General features: G+C 45.8%; 1 long non-coding RNA gene across 2 annotated transcripts in view; it reads left to right on the plus strand.

Moving 5' to 3' along the window:
- Positions 1-5,091, plus strand: part of LOC135390055 (uncharacterized) — a 30,531-nt gene extending 25,440 nt beyond the window's left edge. The window contains exons 2-3 of one of the 2 annotated variants that reach the window (XR_010421685.1): positions 4,717-4,928; positions 5,002-5,091. This is a non-coding gene — a long non-coding RNA (uncharacterized LOC135390055). The remainder of the gene's footprint in view (positions 1-4,716; positions 4,929-5,001) is intronic. The other variant, XR_010421686.1, reaches the window with a different exon arrangement.
- Positions 5,092-14,905: the final 9,814 nt, after the last annotated feature.

A 14,905-nucleotide genomic window follows, 5' to 3' on the forward strand; every position in this document is an offset into this window, starting at 1 on the left:
GTCTCTTACTACGGTAACATTTTAATTGAATAGCCTTTTACGAGGAACCAATGAAGCAGCCCATGCATCCATATGCCGATATAAATAAGGCTCCCTCACATAGTATAACCCAAGTAGCAATGGGCTGTTACCAGAGCGCTATTATGCTTCCTGGGTGACACTAGGCTCCTAGACTGCCTCTGAGCGATCGTGCACTCATGCCCCCCTGCTGCCCATGTGCCGCTTGCGTCTTTTTCGTTTTCTGTTTCTTTTTTTGTTTCCTCTTTTTCCTTTTTTCTACAAGGAATAGCAAGTCGATTTCTGGCTGGCTGACCTTTCCTTTCTGCTTGCCTTTTTTCTTTTTCGTAATAAACATATCCCCCCTCCCCAAGTAACAAAATCGAGGCGTCACCCTAGCTTACAAGCCGTTCCAGTGTCAGTTTCGGGAGTTCCTGTGTTGCAGGGCAAATCAGCATCTTCCACGTTTTACTAAGGAATGTCTTTGGCCCAGGAGGCGTCTCAATCTCATCTGATATATCTTTCTAAAGAAAACCAAATGTTTTCGCATGTAATACAAGGACAAATACCGTTATGCATAACTTACAAGTGTAAGTGCGGATTGCTTGACCGTCCTTGACTTGAGGAAGCTTTTATGTTGATGAATGTAGCAGGGTTGACATCGGTGTAGATGAGAGCAAGTTTAATCCTTCTTGCGGGAGTTCTTTGACCTGACGCCATGAGTGACACGTGACGCAGTACTATTTCTGTGCCATGAAACAGCTTGAACAGATCATACCGGCATGTGGTCTGATGCTATCAATCCCAGGGAGGTCTACTGCAGGTTCATTGCCTATTGGGAAAATTAAACTGCATGTAGCAACATAACTTTATTGATGAAGCAATCACAACTTACAGGTCACTTCAACAGGTGAGCTCTACTGGCTGTACATGCGTAACACAGCGGAGCCCTATGAACTTTCTTCACACACACACACACACACATAAATGGGATGATGATGTGGTGGGTCATTCTCCGCCGTTATGGCGGTACACTGCCCCATTGCGCTTGTGGAAGGGATGAGAAAGCGATGATGATGGAAAGGTGTCCTATTAGAGTTCGTCCATTAGTCCAGCGCTGGAGAGGAACTCAGCAACAGCTCGTAGGCTCGTATGCCTTGCATCAGATGTGAGGGGTACGACCATGGCCCGAGAATTTTGTCTAAGTCGAACTGGCATTGATCGACGCGTTGGAGAGCAGTTTCCATGAGGGCGCGCTCGCTATCGTACTGTCCGCAGACCAGGAGGACGTGATGGAGGTCACCGCGCACACCACACGTGGAACAGAGGCTGGACGCGCCCACACCGAGGAGGTGTTTGAAAGACGGTGTAAAAGCCACGTAAAGGAACGCGGCATTCAGCGGGGGAGAGTAAGGGACAATGTGGGGTCAACGGAGTAAAGCAGAAAGTGGGTGGTGATGTCACGTTGCCATCATGGGGCCAGTGAGGCTTGAGACGAGGTAACGGCGATCCCCCAGAGACAAGATTAAGGGGGCACGCCGGGTGTACTGGTGCGCGCCTGCGGCTGTTCGATGTGCGTCCTCGTTTCCGCTGATGCCCACATGACCCGAGATCCACTGGAAGACGATAGAGTGGCACTGTGCGCTTGCTTTCTTGTATACTTGTAGAATTTCAATGACCACAGGACTGAGGAAGCCGCGAAGTCCCATAGTTGCCACACACTGCAACGCAGATCTGGAACCCGTAAAAACGACCCAGGAGCGAACAGGGCGAACTTTCTTCATAAATATACTGTACAGTACATTGCTAAACAGGATACATTGCGCAATCTACATGCTGTTCAAGAGCAGGATCTAAAGCAGCTGAGGGTGCATGCGAGGTATTGAGCAGTGGAGCATGGCTATACGAGGAGTGTCTCCTGTTCCTGGGGATGCATTTGCTTCAACACACCGTGCTGAGCTATAACCTGCACTAATAATTTGAACCGCAACTACAAAGAAAGATTTTGAAACTGAATCACTAACACAGACGCTTCGACGGCGGAAAACTCATATAAAAAAATGAAGAACGAAAGAGGTAAGAGTCACTTGTACCAAAATGATGCGCTTGTAGATGGCCACACATAAGGTACCAGCCCGGTGAACAATGGGCGTACGCATATGAATTTGCAGCGTGGAGATAGCCGGGACAATCACAACTTTGGCCGACGTGCTTGCAGGCCGACGGCGTGCTTGGCCGACTAATTCGTGCGAAGTTGTCTCGTTCGATGCCGTTTCTTCCCGCCATACGTCTGACATGCAATAAATCGGTAACGTTTAGTTAACTCAAGACACCGAGCCCAAAACGTGGCGACTTACATTGGTGTTGGACGATGCATAATTGAGGCCATGAGACGCCAGTCGCCAAGATGGTGTCGGCTATCCCAGCAAACGCTTGGCAGTTTGCACACGACACCACATGCGTGCTCGCGCTCTCAGAAAGCAGGGCCCGTGTAACATTTGAAGAACAATATGCGTCAACATAGCCGTAAAGGACTGATATTGCGACGCAAAGCATCAGTTTATCCGTCAAAGCGAAATGTTATGCGTCAGAATATAAGAGCAAATCGTGTTTCCCGTGTTTCCCCGCTTTCGTGTTTGCCATTTACGCATAAAACCCCGCCCTTTACGCTTAGAGCGGACACGTTCACGGGTACCATGAATAAAGCACAGCTTGAAAGATAGAGCGTCAGCCGTTTTGTCGAAATTTTCGCTTAGTAAGGGTAAAATTGGATGTAAGCATAAATTTATCCGTTTCGTTTGTGAGAGTATAATAGCCGGTAACCCGTTTCTTATTCGGTCTCTTCCCGATAGCTAGCACGCGGGCGCCGCGATGAGAAATATATGTTAGTGCCATGCTCCGTCTTTTGCCCCAAACTCTACGTCCAGTGATACTCGCCACGAACATATTTTACTGTCGTATTTGTACCGGAACCTGGGCCGAGATATTAAACCTGTCGTTGCCCCGTAACGCGCGTTAAGTGTATCACCTCGTCATCGATTCGCCAAGAGCGCAAGGTTTTTTATTTGAAATCGGTTCCATTTAGAACGGTTTTCACAGCCGGTGTATGTTTGCACCACGCCAACAACAACAACAAAAAAAGAAAAAAGGAAAGCAGATAAAGGTAACGAAGATTATCAGGTACGAATGTACGAGGGGTGTTCCAGTCAAACCGGGACTTTTCATTTTTCGCAAAAGTAAAATGAACTTACAGGCGAGAAATTAGTTTTATTTTTCAACGTAATCTCCAGCTGCACTAATCCACTTGTCCCAGCGTTTCACGAGGGCTTGGATGCCAGTAGCGTAGAAATCCTTACCGGCGCGTAGCAGCCATGATCGGACCGCATTCTTGACCTCATCGACGCAGCTGAAGTGGTGGCCACCAAGGAACGCCTTCAGTGGCCCGAAGAGATGGAAATCGCTGGAGGCGAGGTCTGGACTGTAAGGGGGATGTGGCAGCAACTCCCAGCCAAGTTCCTGTAAGGTGCGTGTCGTGAGGTGCGCGGCATGCGGGAGTGCATTGTCCTGTAGGAGGACTCCTTTGGTGATTAGGCACGGCCGCTTTTGCTTCAGCGCCTTATGCACATCCCTGAGAACCTGGCAGTAATATGCACTATTGGTGGTGGTACCACTGGGCCGAAAAACAACATGAACAACGCCAGCCCTGTCCCAGAAAACCGTGGCCATGACCTTACCCGGAGACGGGGTGCTTCGGAACTTCTTGCGAGTTGGCGAGCCCGGATGCTTCCACTGTTTTGATGCGCGTTTAGATTCAGGAGTGAAATGGTGCACCCACGTTTTATCGCACGTGATGATCCGATCAAGGGACGGCTGTCCTTCGGTGTCGAAACGGTACCTTAGCTCTTGGGAGATTTCCAGTCTTCTCTGCCGGTCAAAGACGGAGAGCTGCCTCGGGACCCGACGGGCAATAACTTTCCGAAACTGGAGGTGTTCATGAATGATAGTGTCCAACGTTCTCACAGAAAGGTCCGTCTTTCGAGTCAGTTCGAGACATGTTATCCGTCGGTCCTTGAGGATCAGGCGCTCCGCAAGTCGGATGTTCTCAGGAACTCTGACACTGGGCTCTGAGCCGCCCCTGCCGGAATCGTCCTGCACTGATGTACGGCCGTCTCGGAACCGTTTGCACCACTCAAACTCTTTGCTTCGGCTACGTGTATCGTGGCCCTACTGAGCCTGAAGTCTTCTGTGAATTTCAGATGACTTTACGCCTTTATTCACGAGAAACTTCATGACAATTCGCTGTTCGATGTGCGCGCTCACCTCGTTGGCGGCCATCTTTTCCAGCGCGTGTCTTCTGTTTTGCACAAATTTTGGACCACCACATGGTGAACGCCGAGGCCTGTAGCGTGTGAAAATTACGAAAAAGAAATAGCGCGAGCCATTTGTACACTCAGGAGACAGAAAGTCCCGGTTTGACTTGAACACCCCTCGTAATTGACCTAATTTTTGCATTGTGTGTGCACCTTCTCTGATGATTCATGCTCAGAAATGTGTTCTTAAGATTATACAGAAAACCAGGAAGCATTAGACCCGACGCTGGCAGGACGGGCTACTCCATTTCCAACATAATCTGCATTCTACTGTGTTCTAGTCTCAGCACACATCAACCTTCCATTTGTTAACCGTTAGCCTACTGATTTGATGTGCTCTTTCTTTTAGGAACAGGTGTCCATGGAATAACATGCGAACCAGAATTTATCGCAAGTCGGGTATGTGGAGTGCTCGAACTTACGCATAAATTTTCTCATTAGTCATGATCGATTGCATTTACTGGGGGTGCGTAACAGGAAAAAGTCGCCGACGAACTGTGGCGCGAGATAGGTCGTAATTGGCCACACTTCGCCAGTGTGCTTGAAAGATGCCATGCTGTTGTATGTATAACACTGTTACCAATGCATAACCAGACAGAACAAATTATTAGACCTGTTTCCTTTTATTTCTTAGTTTTTCGGAGGTCGGGCGCTGAACTGCCATTACCGATGTGCGTGGTCCATAAGAAACTACGGAATAGAAGACAATGGCACACCATGTATCGTAAGTAGAACATACTTTGAAATCGTTAATATTATTAATATTATATAAACGGTACGGAAACATGCTCATGACGTCACCGCTGCTGCGCCGTGTCCTGCGTGTTGCGTCGATATTTGACGGCAATCAGAACCAGGAAACAGCAGAAAAGGTGTTCCTTTTGCTCTGAAGGAACAGTGAGATAGCCTCGATAAATTTTACGTTTTGGCTGCGGCATGGTGTGCAACAAACAAGATGGCCTCATGCGAAAGAACGAGGGATAGGGCTAACCTGTTGAGCGCGCGAGAGAGTGGGGCGACGCCCTCTACAAAACTTCCACTCCTTCAAAGAGGGTGTAAGTGAACGAGGGAAGTCGAATGTCACTCTGGTGACGGTCGCAGTCCCGATCGGCTGACGTCACGGGAGGAAATCGGGTCAGGCTGTTTTCCTCGTGCGTTTCTGTAAGTTTGATTGCCCAGTGATAATATACCGCACAGCGAAAACATAGTGGATCCGGAGAAGGCTCCTTGAGTAATGATGCGGGTTTGGAGCCATTAATTGATTCAGTCAATGGATCCTGAACGTCACTTCGTTGTTCGTTTGAGAAAAGCATCATTTTAGAACACATCTTAGTCACCTGAAACCGTAGTGGGCATCTTGGGAAGAAACACAATCTACTATGTTTGCATCATGCGCATTATATGGTTGAGCCACACAGTTTTCCCACCAGATGCGATGCTCAGTAGAAGGCTACGACGTGTGCTTCACATAGCCACCTCACACGGCCGGGCTTCCTAAGCGCGTTTTCCTTTCAAAAATTTTGTCACAGAGGGAAAAAGCCAAACTGTGGGCCAAAACTATGTTACAAGTATTTAGAGGAGCGTTACACATGCGCACACGCTGCACTCCCGTCGGTTTTGTGGACACTAATGAAAACACTTAATCGGATGCTTATCTGCAGAACCCCCGTACTCTCGAGTTTGTGTTCAGCATAAAAACACTGCGGTCTTTGTTAATCCGGCAATCCCTTCTTTTTTGTCCCCCTGCAACTGGTGTTGCTCTTTGTAGATTAGGTTTAATGTTTACGGAGTGTCCTTGTTGATAATTCGTGTCCACATGTGGTATCGTATATAGCTCAGTATTAAAATAGTGCTGCTTCTTGGAAAACTACTTTCCCTTGGCGTTTGCAGCATGCTGATAGACATGTAGCAACTAAGCGACCTCATTAGCGTCGCAAACATTTAAGTTCTTTCTCGTGTATTCTTGTATTGGTCACGTATGACAACCAAAGAAGGCAATTTATTATTTTTTCGCGCCATCAATCCTCTCGAACAAGAATTTGTATTTCCCCCTCACCACCTTCTTTGTACCCTTTCTCTAATGTGTCATCAGTATAGATGTGTGTACCACCTGTCAAATGCATCGCACCTGCACCTGCTGAAGGACGGACACTAATAATCACGCTGTACCCACTTCTTCCTCCTGTCCCCTCTCCATCTGTACACGTCTGTGCGTCAATCATAACCACGGTTGCTTCGCGGCGCTAACACGGCACAAAAAAATCCTCAGCGAAGGAAGTTCAGTATGGCAATTTTTTTGGCTGGAGCGTCTCTCCTCTCCCAACGCCGGCAATGCGCATCGTATTTCCGCCGCCCGCTCAAGACGTCGCGTCGGCCGTCGCCAAGTGAGAGTTGGCCCTAAGCTTGCCGAAGATTGTGTGGCAGGGGTGGTTTGCAACTTCCTGTCAAAATGACGTAAGGGAAGTTGCAATGTCACGTGGATTTAGGCTTTCGGTCCGAACTTCTGCTGGACTCGTATAGCGTCAGCTTGTTTTCGACGCAAAAATAAGCGGATGTTCAGCGTTTAACTACACTAATCCTGCTGAAAAAGGATATAAAATGTATCACGAACCCTTGGAACCTGCGCCTATGAAAAAAATGTTATAAGCGGAAACGAAAATTGAACTAAGGTGGGGGGGAGGAATATGTTTAATGGAAATAAACTTAACGAAGTGGTGTAGGCACTTTTCACCAAATGCCGTGCTGTGTACTTTATATGTTGAATTGTACGTGACTGTAATAACATTTTCAACTGATAATGTGAAAATAATATCGCTAAAATCGCACAGCTTCGTCCCAAACTAAAAGGAAACGACTAGATGCGTATTATCCTCAGAGTGCAGGCGATTGGTGCGTAGAATACTAGATGTACATTTTGTTGTGCCATGTCTGAAATGTTGGTTGTTATCTTTGTTGTATGAAGCGTAAAATTGACCGCGTTGTAACAGAACATTTCGCACAGCAAAAGATCGCGATTTCAAAGCGCACGCCAAAGGAAACCGAAACATGCACGATCTGTCACTAAATCTTATTATCTTTGTCATAAGAAAAGTATCTGCTTAGTATTTGTTAATGTGCCTTGCTTCTTCGGGGCGCAGACGTTCGCAGGAGAACTCATCTAGGTTGACAATGAAAAAATGACTTCGTGTTGTGTCTGTCCCTTCGTGTTCCCTATAGTCTCGGGGTTTTACATTATGTATCATCTAGGTTGCCGTTTAAGCCAGAGTTTATAAAGTTTCGCTTTGCTCCAATTCAGCAAAATTTCAGAGCGGAAGTTCGGAGACCCAGCATGCATAGCGGCACCTCTCAACTTGAAAATCACCCATTCTTCTTTGGACTGGATCGACAACACACGATTATCTACAGTTAAGGAGCTCGTCTGTGCACGGTCGCCATTGGCTTCTACGTCTCCTCCGATTCTTCGATTGAGTTCGTGAATGAATGGTTCTCTCTGGCTCTTCGGTCCTTCGATTCAGTTCGGTTCTCCGACTCACCCGGAACCGGGGTCTCGGCCAATCATGAACGGCTCCCCCTGGTGGTGGTGGTGACGATAAAGCTATCGCCGTTGTCGGCCTCACAGATGTGAGCAATGTCATGACCGACGGCGTGCGGGAATGTGCGTTTGGACCGACTTCTAAGAACTCCGTTCTCTGTTTTGTAAATAATGGAGCCAAGAGTGGAGAGAGAGCTATGTCACGTTCGAAGTAGTCTCCTAGGTAATCACTAGCTAATTTGTCCAATGATAAACAATGATTTCAATGAGAACTCAGACACCCAATTCGTTTCATGTGAATAACGCAGGTATTTCTCATTGAAGTAATGGAAGGTGTTGAGGGAAGCTGGCTTCATGTTTCAGCGGTCTAACAGATATTGTGGTGAAGAAGATTCCCAGGAAATTAGAAACCAATTCAAGTATTCGAGCATTGGGTGCCAATAAGAAACAATGATATCCAATTGGACTAATGTGAACCGACGTGTCGTGCAGTGAAGATCTCCTTCACACAAGAGGAACGAATTGGAGCAATTGGTTTAGCATCCAACCATCATCATCATCACTGCCGCAACTGAATCAATGTGAGCAAACATGTTGCGCGGGTAAGACTGCTCCATGGATAGATAAAAGGAAGACACATTCGAGGTATAGAGCAAGTTGGAGAGTATTGAATTCAGCAGTGAATCATTCCATTTTAAAATCTCTTCTATTCGAAACGAGTGTGAATTCCTACACACTTCAATGGGCACAAACTGAGCAGTTGACGAGTTTTAACTCGCATCAGGTTTAATCTATATATTTTCGCAATACACAGGAGTGAAAGATAATATTATTTTCCCCAGGGGGGGGGGGAGTTATTAGCAGCAAAAAGAAAAAGAACAAAAAAGAAAGGGGAAAGGTCAGCCATGCAGCCCCAGGAGCTTGCATAGCTATATCCAGGAGTGCCTCAAGTGAAGTTTCCTGTCTATCCGTGCATACTTTTGCACATTATGTGTGCAACTAGTTAGCAGATTTATGTAAACAAGATATAGCACAATATATAGGGTGCTTCGCCTAAGGTGATACAAAAATTCTAACTGACGACGTACTCGCCGGAGGATTGTGGGACTTTCAGCAATCACCTACTGGAAACTTTTGTCACCATTGAGGAAGGCTTTGGACAATGTTTAATTGCGAGAAATTTATTTTTTCAATTGAACTTTGAAAATTGCCAAGCTAACCTCACTTTTTTTACAGAAATGTGAAGTCATCCACGGATAACCGCAGACCCAACAAAAATTATGCACAGTATCGCAACAGCTAATGTAACAAGCCTAGAAATGTGACACAGAGCAAACACAAATGTGTTTTGCTGTTCATCTTGATTTCGGGTGACCTCTCATAGTTTCGGTTTATGAATCTGCCTGTGACAGTAACATTGAATAAGTTTCCATTGTTTGCCGAAAGGTAGAGTCCCATGCATGTGCGGGTGAATGGTGTAGACCCCAGTAAACCACGAATATCCTGAAGACGTCCAAAATGTGTCGCAGACGTCCAAAACGTCGAGACATCCTATGTACGTCCCATGGATATTCGTGATGTGATCTAAACTATGTCGCAGATGTCACAACTGTAGGTATGTTCCATGGACGTCACATGGACGTCCAGTCTGTCTCCTCAAAATATTTTAGTTGTTGGGGATATCCAAATCTGTATATCCTCTGTACGTCCCAAAGAGAATATCTTGGGTACATCGAGATTTGGATATTCTGAGGTTATCGCATCACGAACAAAAAAGTACGTGCCAAACAGGGGCTGAATAACGTTTCTCAGAAACAAAGGGCGGTCCTGTGCAACATTGCAAGATTTCGCTCCTTCCCAAACTGACCGTCTATGTTACTTCAAAGTAACATAGACGGTCCAATGACCATTTATTGCGAAAGAGGCAGAGATGCGGAATTCTGTGGCACTCCCAAATTTGACTTTCGATGAACGTACTGAGTGTCTCTGACCAAGAGTAGTAAGAAACACAGGCGTTACCTTGTTGCAGAGTTAATACACCACGCAACACCTCACTTGACTATTATTTTTTGTGCATAATAGAATTATACTTAGACAGCTCACCCTCCGTTTTGTTTCGGAGGCGAGCAGTACCCTCGAATTCGCGGAAGTTCACGCGGCAAGCAATATATAGTATTTGTTTTCTCTTGGAAAGGGAATGCTACTACCTTTCGAAGCTTTTTGAACTCTGAGCTTTTCCATTTCTCTGTTTGCCTTATTTAAACCGCCGCGCTCTGTGTCCGTTATGAGAAATACCAGAAACGGGCACAGAGAGGAAACAGGGAACGAAATATATAGTAACGTGGTGGCCACTCTGTATAGTTATAGGTCCGTTAATCGTTAATGGTGCCAACACCATCTCCCCCCCCCCACACACACACAACTCTCGCAAAATGTTTCAAAATATGCAAGTGATCTTGTAACTGCTACTTTTGTATTAGTAGGAAATAAAACTGCTTAAGTTTACTTTTTGCGTAAGGTTCTGAAGCTAGTTAGCTTTTAAGATGATAAAAGCAACTTCAAGCTCCCAATAAACATCCATGCGGAATCTCAATCTCAAAGCTGTCAATATCCCGCGGACGTCTACTATACGTTTGTGGGATGTTCGTGGAATATGCAACAGGAGAAGGTTTTTTGTCCCCTTGACGTACAGCTGATGTCTATGGGATTTGTCCCATGCTCCCTGGGACGTTCAAACCTCTGAGTCAGGGTATCACGTGGATGTTCAGGGGACGTCTCTGGTTTACTGGGGACGCTACACGCCTGGATTAGTTGTTGTACTTTACACATAACATGCCTCCAGGAAGCTGAAGAAAGCCTCCCTGAATGGGCAGAAGTAGAAGAAAACGGGACAGTTCAATCTGAAAAGTTAGTCAAGTTAATGAGCTACAAAGTTAAAAAAGGTAGAAGTTAATGTTGCGCGTACCTGGGCTTTTGTAAACAGCCAACAATACAATAAAATAAAGCGGGAGTTTCATAAGCACATTCCGTACGAATAACACTCGGCCGATTATCGCAAAGTTCTGATTCTTCAAGCTTAAAGATCAGGTTCTAACGTCTAGTAAAGCGCTTAAGGGTACAGACTTAAGCATCTCGAACGATTTCTCTAGTGCCACGCGACTCGCCCGCCGCAAACTGGTCGAATCTAGCAAAAATCAGTCACAGCCCTTTAAGCTCAGGTATGACAAGCTATTCATCGGTTCGAAGTGCTACCAATACAACCACGATGAATCCCATGTTAAAGAATTACAGGCGTAGCTACAAGATGTGAGTAGTGTATCACCTGTTGTTAATAGTAGATCAGTGTCTTCGCTTTTCGTTGTTTTTATGAACATTAGGAGTGTTATTCCAAAACTTGACGCTTTATGTAGTGTTTTGTACGACTGTTCCTCGGATATCGTCATCTTAACAGAGACCTGGTTGTCATCTGATATACACGATATAGAGATGAACACTTGTTTTGGCGACTATCATGTATTTAGATGTGATAGGCAAGTAAAGAAAGGAGGTGGCGTACTGATCGCCGTTAAAAAGCACTTGTCCGCTACCTCTATTCATGTTGATACTGAAATTGAATCATGTTGGGTGTCGCTGTCCCATACCTACCCTGACTTTGTCATTGGTGTGTGTTACCGCCCACCCAATTGTTCTGCTTTGTTTGTCCAATATTTGCATGACATTTTAGCACTCGTCAGCAATAAGCATACAAAAAGTCATGTTCTTCTGCTTGGTGATTTGAATTACCTGCATATAGATTGGACTAACCTGAGTGCCCCCTCGTCTCCGGATGCTAGAGCTTTTATCGACCTTTCGTTAACTTTTAATTTAGAGCAACTTGTATCTGTACCAACTAGAAGTCCTGTTTCAACCGAATCCATACTTGACCCTGTTTTTGCCTCGCATCCAGAGGACGTTACTTCCCTCTCTGTTTTTGATGGGTTAAGTGACCGTAAGCCCACAGAACCGGTAACCGCCCACCAACATCCAGCGAACGTCGGGTTATGGATGCTGGGTACGTCTCACGAACCCACTAAAGCACTAATTCTAATTTTTCCGTCAAAATTAATGGTGACTTTGACTGGAATTCATCTAACGTCATTTATGTCATTCAGTGCGACATGTGCCAAGCACAATACGTAGGTCAGACCAAAATATCATTTCGGATCGGGTTCAACAACCACCGGTCTGACGTTACAAAAAAGCCAAACCTCCCGGTCTCTCGGCATTTCAAACAACCAGGTCACTCCCTAAATAATGTGTCACTTTTCATTCTCCAGTCAAATTTTAGCTCAGATCGGTACAGAGAACAACGCGAATCCTATCTCATTCACAAATTCCAATCAACCATTAACGAAGATCTCGGAGCACTGTCAACGGTAAGAAATCTGGCCGCCTAGTTGAGCTTCTTTCGTTCCGTTCCTTTCTGTTCTTCCTTTCTTTCTTTTTTTTTTTTCAGCAGAGTCCGAACCAGCACTCACCCTGCCCAGGAATGTTTTCCCCCAAAACGGAGAGGGACCAAAGCAGAATGACCTCACCACCCGGACTTGACCTTCTGGAATATTCCCGTACCTGACCCACCGACAACCGCCTGTGGCGTGCCTTGTACCGATGATGACGTCACACACCAAACCTATTTAAGCAATCTGTAGCCCCCTGCGCATCTCTTGTCCTGACGAATACAGCGCCACTGTCGAAACGTCGACCCGTTTCTCATTCAACTTTTAATTTCTGCCCATTAAATGAACTAGTGTTCCTAACTTCCTTAAAATCTGTTGTCCGCGTCTTTTTCCTTCCACAACTGTAAAACTTCGCGGCCGTTTGACTTTTGTACTTCCCTCGACCTATATATATATATATATATAGAACAAATAGGTTAATATATCAGACGGCTACGAAGTTGAATAAAAGTGAAATAATAAGACTTGGACTACAGATTACAGGAACGTTAACAACAACTAATTTATATATTGGGCAATTTAACACATAGATTAAAAAAAGAATGGTCGACGTTTCGACAGTGGCACTGTCTTCGTCAGGACAAAAGAGGTACAAGGGTTGCATATTGCTTAAATAGGTTTCCTGGGTGACGTCACAATCGGTGCAAGTATGCCACGTGGCAGTTGTCTGAGTCATATTCTGGAACATTCCGCAAGGTCAAGTCCGGGTGGTGATGTCACCTTTCTTGGGGAGCCAGCTCAGGGTGAGCTGTACTGAGGCCATAGCTGAAAAGAAAAGAAAAAAAAGGAAAAAAAATGGGAAAGTATATCCCACCTAGACGACCAGATTCCTTACTGTTGAAAGTACACCGGGATCTTCGTTAATGATTGATTGGAATTTGTAAATGAGGTAAGACTCGCGTTGTTCCCTGCCTCTATCGGAGCCACGGAGTAAGAAGACTAGGAGATGAAACTTCACTCTCTCCCGCGACCAGAGAATGTACGAGGAGCGCGCGCTCGGCGGCCCGGCCCGCACTGCCATCTGTTGCACGAGGACGCAGAATTTCCGAAGCATGCGGTCACGTGATACTGTCGCTTGTCAGGCGGCGTGACTAAAACACGTGAAAGCACGTTAATTAAACGCTAGGAAAGAAGAAGAAGATGAAACGCTTACGCGATCACCGTGCTCCTGTCGTCTGCTCAACAGAACCGAGAGGCAAAAGAATGAAATTGTTTTCCGTTGGTTTCGCTAAACAAGAAGCGTTATGTAGTTGACAAGAATGATATTTATTGCCAAGACAAACATCGTTCACGTTCGTTAGTTTGTCATCATCCGTAGAGGCTGCTGTACGACTCGCGAAAAGCACTGTTTTCCCCCATAGCCTTCCATGTAAAAGCGCAAAATGGAAGACAGTGCCGCCGTGCCATCTGTCGCGTGAAGTCAGCAACTGCCTTTTTTCTCTTCCCCAACGTGACAGTCTCTGGTCGCGCGCCGGCGCTTGCTTCTATGGGCAGTGTCATCTCCTAGTCTTCTTACTCCGTGATCGGAGCTAAAGTTTGATTGAAGAATAAAAGGGGCAACGTCATTTATTGAATGACCAGGTTGGTTGAAATGACGAGAAACAGGAAGATTTGGCTTTTTATTAACGTCCGACCGGTGGTTGTTGAATCTGATCCGAAAAGATGTTTTGGTTTGACCTACGTATTGTGCTTGACACGCGTTGCACTGAATGGCATAAATGACGTTGGATGAATTGCAGTCAAAGTCACCATGAATTTTGACGAAGAAATTAGAATTTGTGCTGTTAAGCACGTGGGCACTTCGCATTAGTTTGCATATTTGACATCTGCGGCCATTGCACGGGTGGCAGCCTGCCGTCGGACTTGTTGGTCGGTTGACTTTGGAGCTGACTAGATTATCGTGGAGGTTTTGCGAGCGCCTGTAGGTCACACGTGGCGGTTCCGGGAAGATTTGTCGCATGCGCTCTGACTGACAAAGAATACCGTGGTGGCGATTAAGTATACTGTTGATGTTGGAAACATTATTGTTGAATGTTACAACGAGGTTGACGGAACCATTGTCTGATTTGCGGTTGCGGTTTTGGAACAGAGCTTTGCGATCTGCCCTGCGGGCCTTCCTTATTGCGTCCTCAACTAAACTAGGTGGGAATTCGCGACTGATGAATGTTTGCTTGAGTTGGTTCAAATTTCTATCCAGATCACTGTCGCTGGAACAGATGCGTCTATAACGAAGTGCCTGGCTGTAGGGGATAGCAAGTTTAGTGTGCCAACGTCATTTATGCCATTCAGTGCAACGCGTGTCAAGCACAATACGTAGGTCAAACCAAAACATCTTTTCGGATCAGATTCAACAACCACCGGTCGGACGTTAATAAAAAGCCAAATCTTCCTGTTTCTCGTCATTTCAACCAACCTGGTCATTCAATAAATGACGTTGCCCTTTTTATTCTTCAATCAAACTTTAGCTCCGATAGAGGCAGGGAACAACGCGAGTCTTACCTCATTTACAA

This window comes from Ornithodoros turicata, chromosome 3 (assembly GCF_037126465.1).
Source record: "Ornithodoros turicata isolate Travis chromosome 3, ASM3712646v1, whole genome shotgun sequence".
NCBI lineage: Eukaryota > Metazoa > Arthropoda > Arachnida > Ixodida > Argasidae > Ornithodoros > Ornithodoros turicata.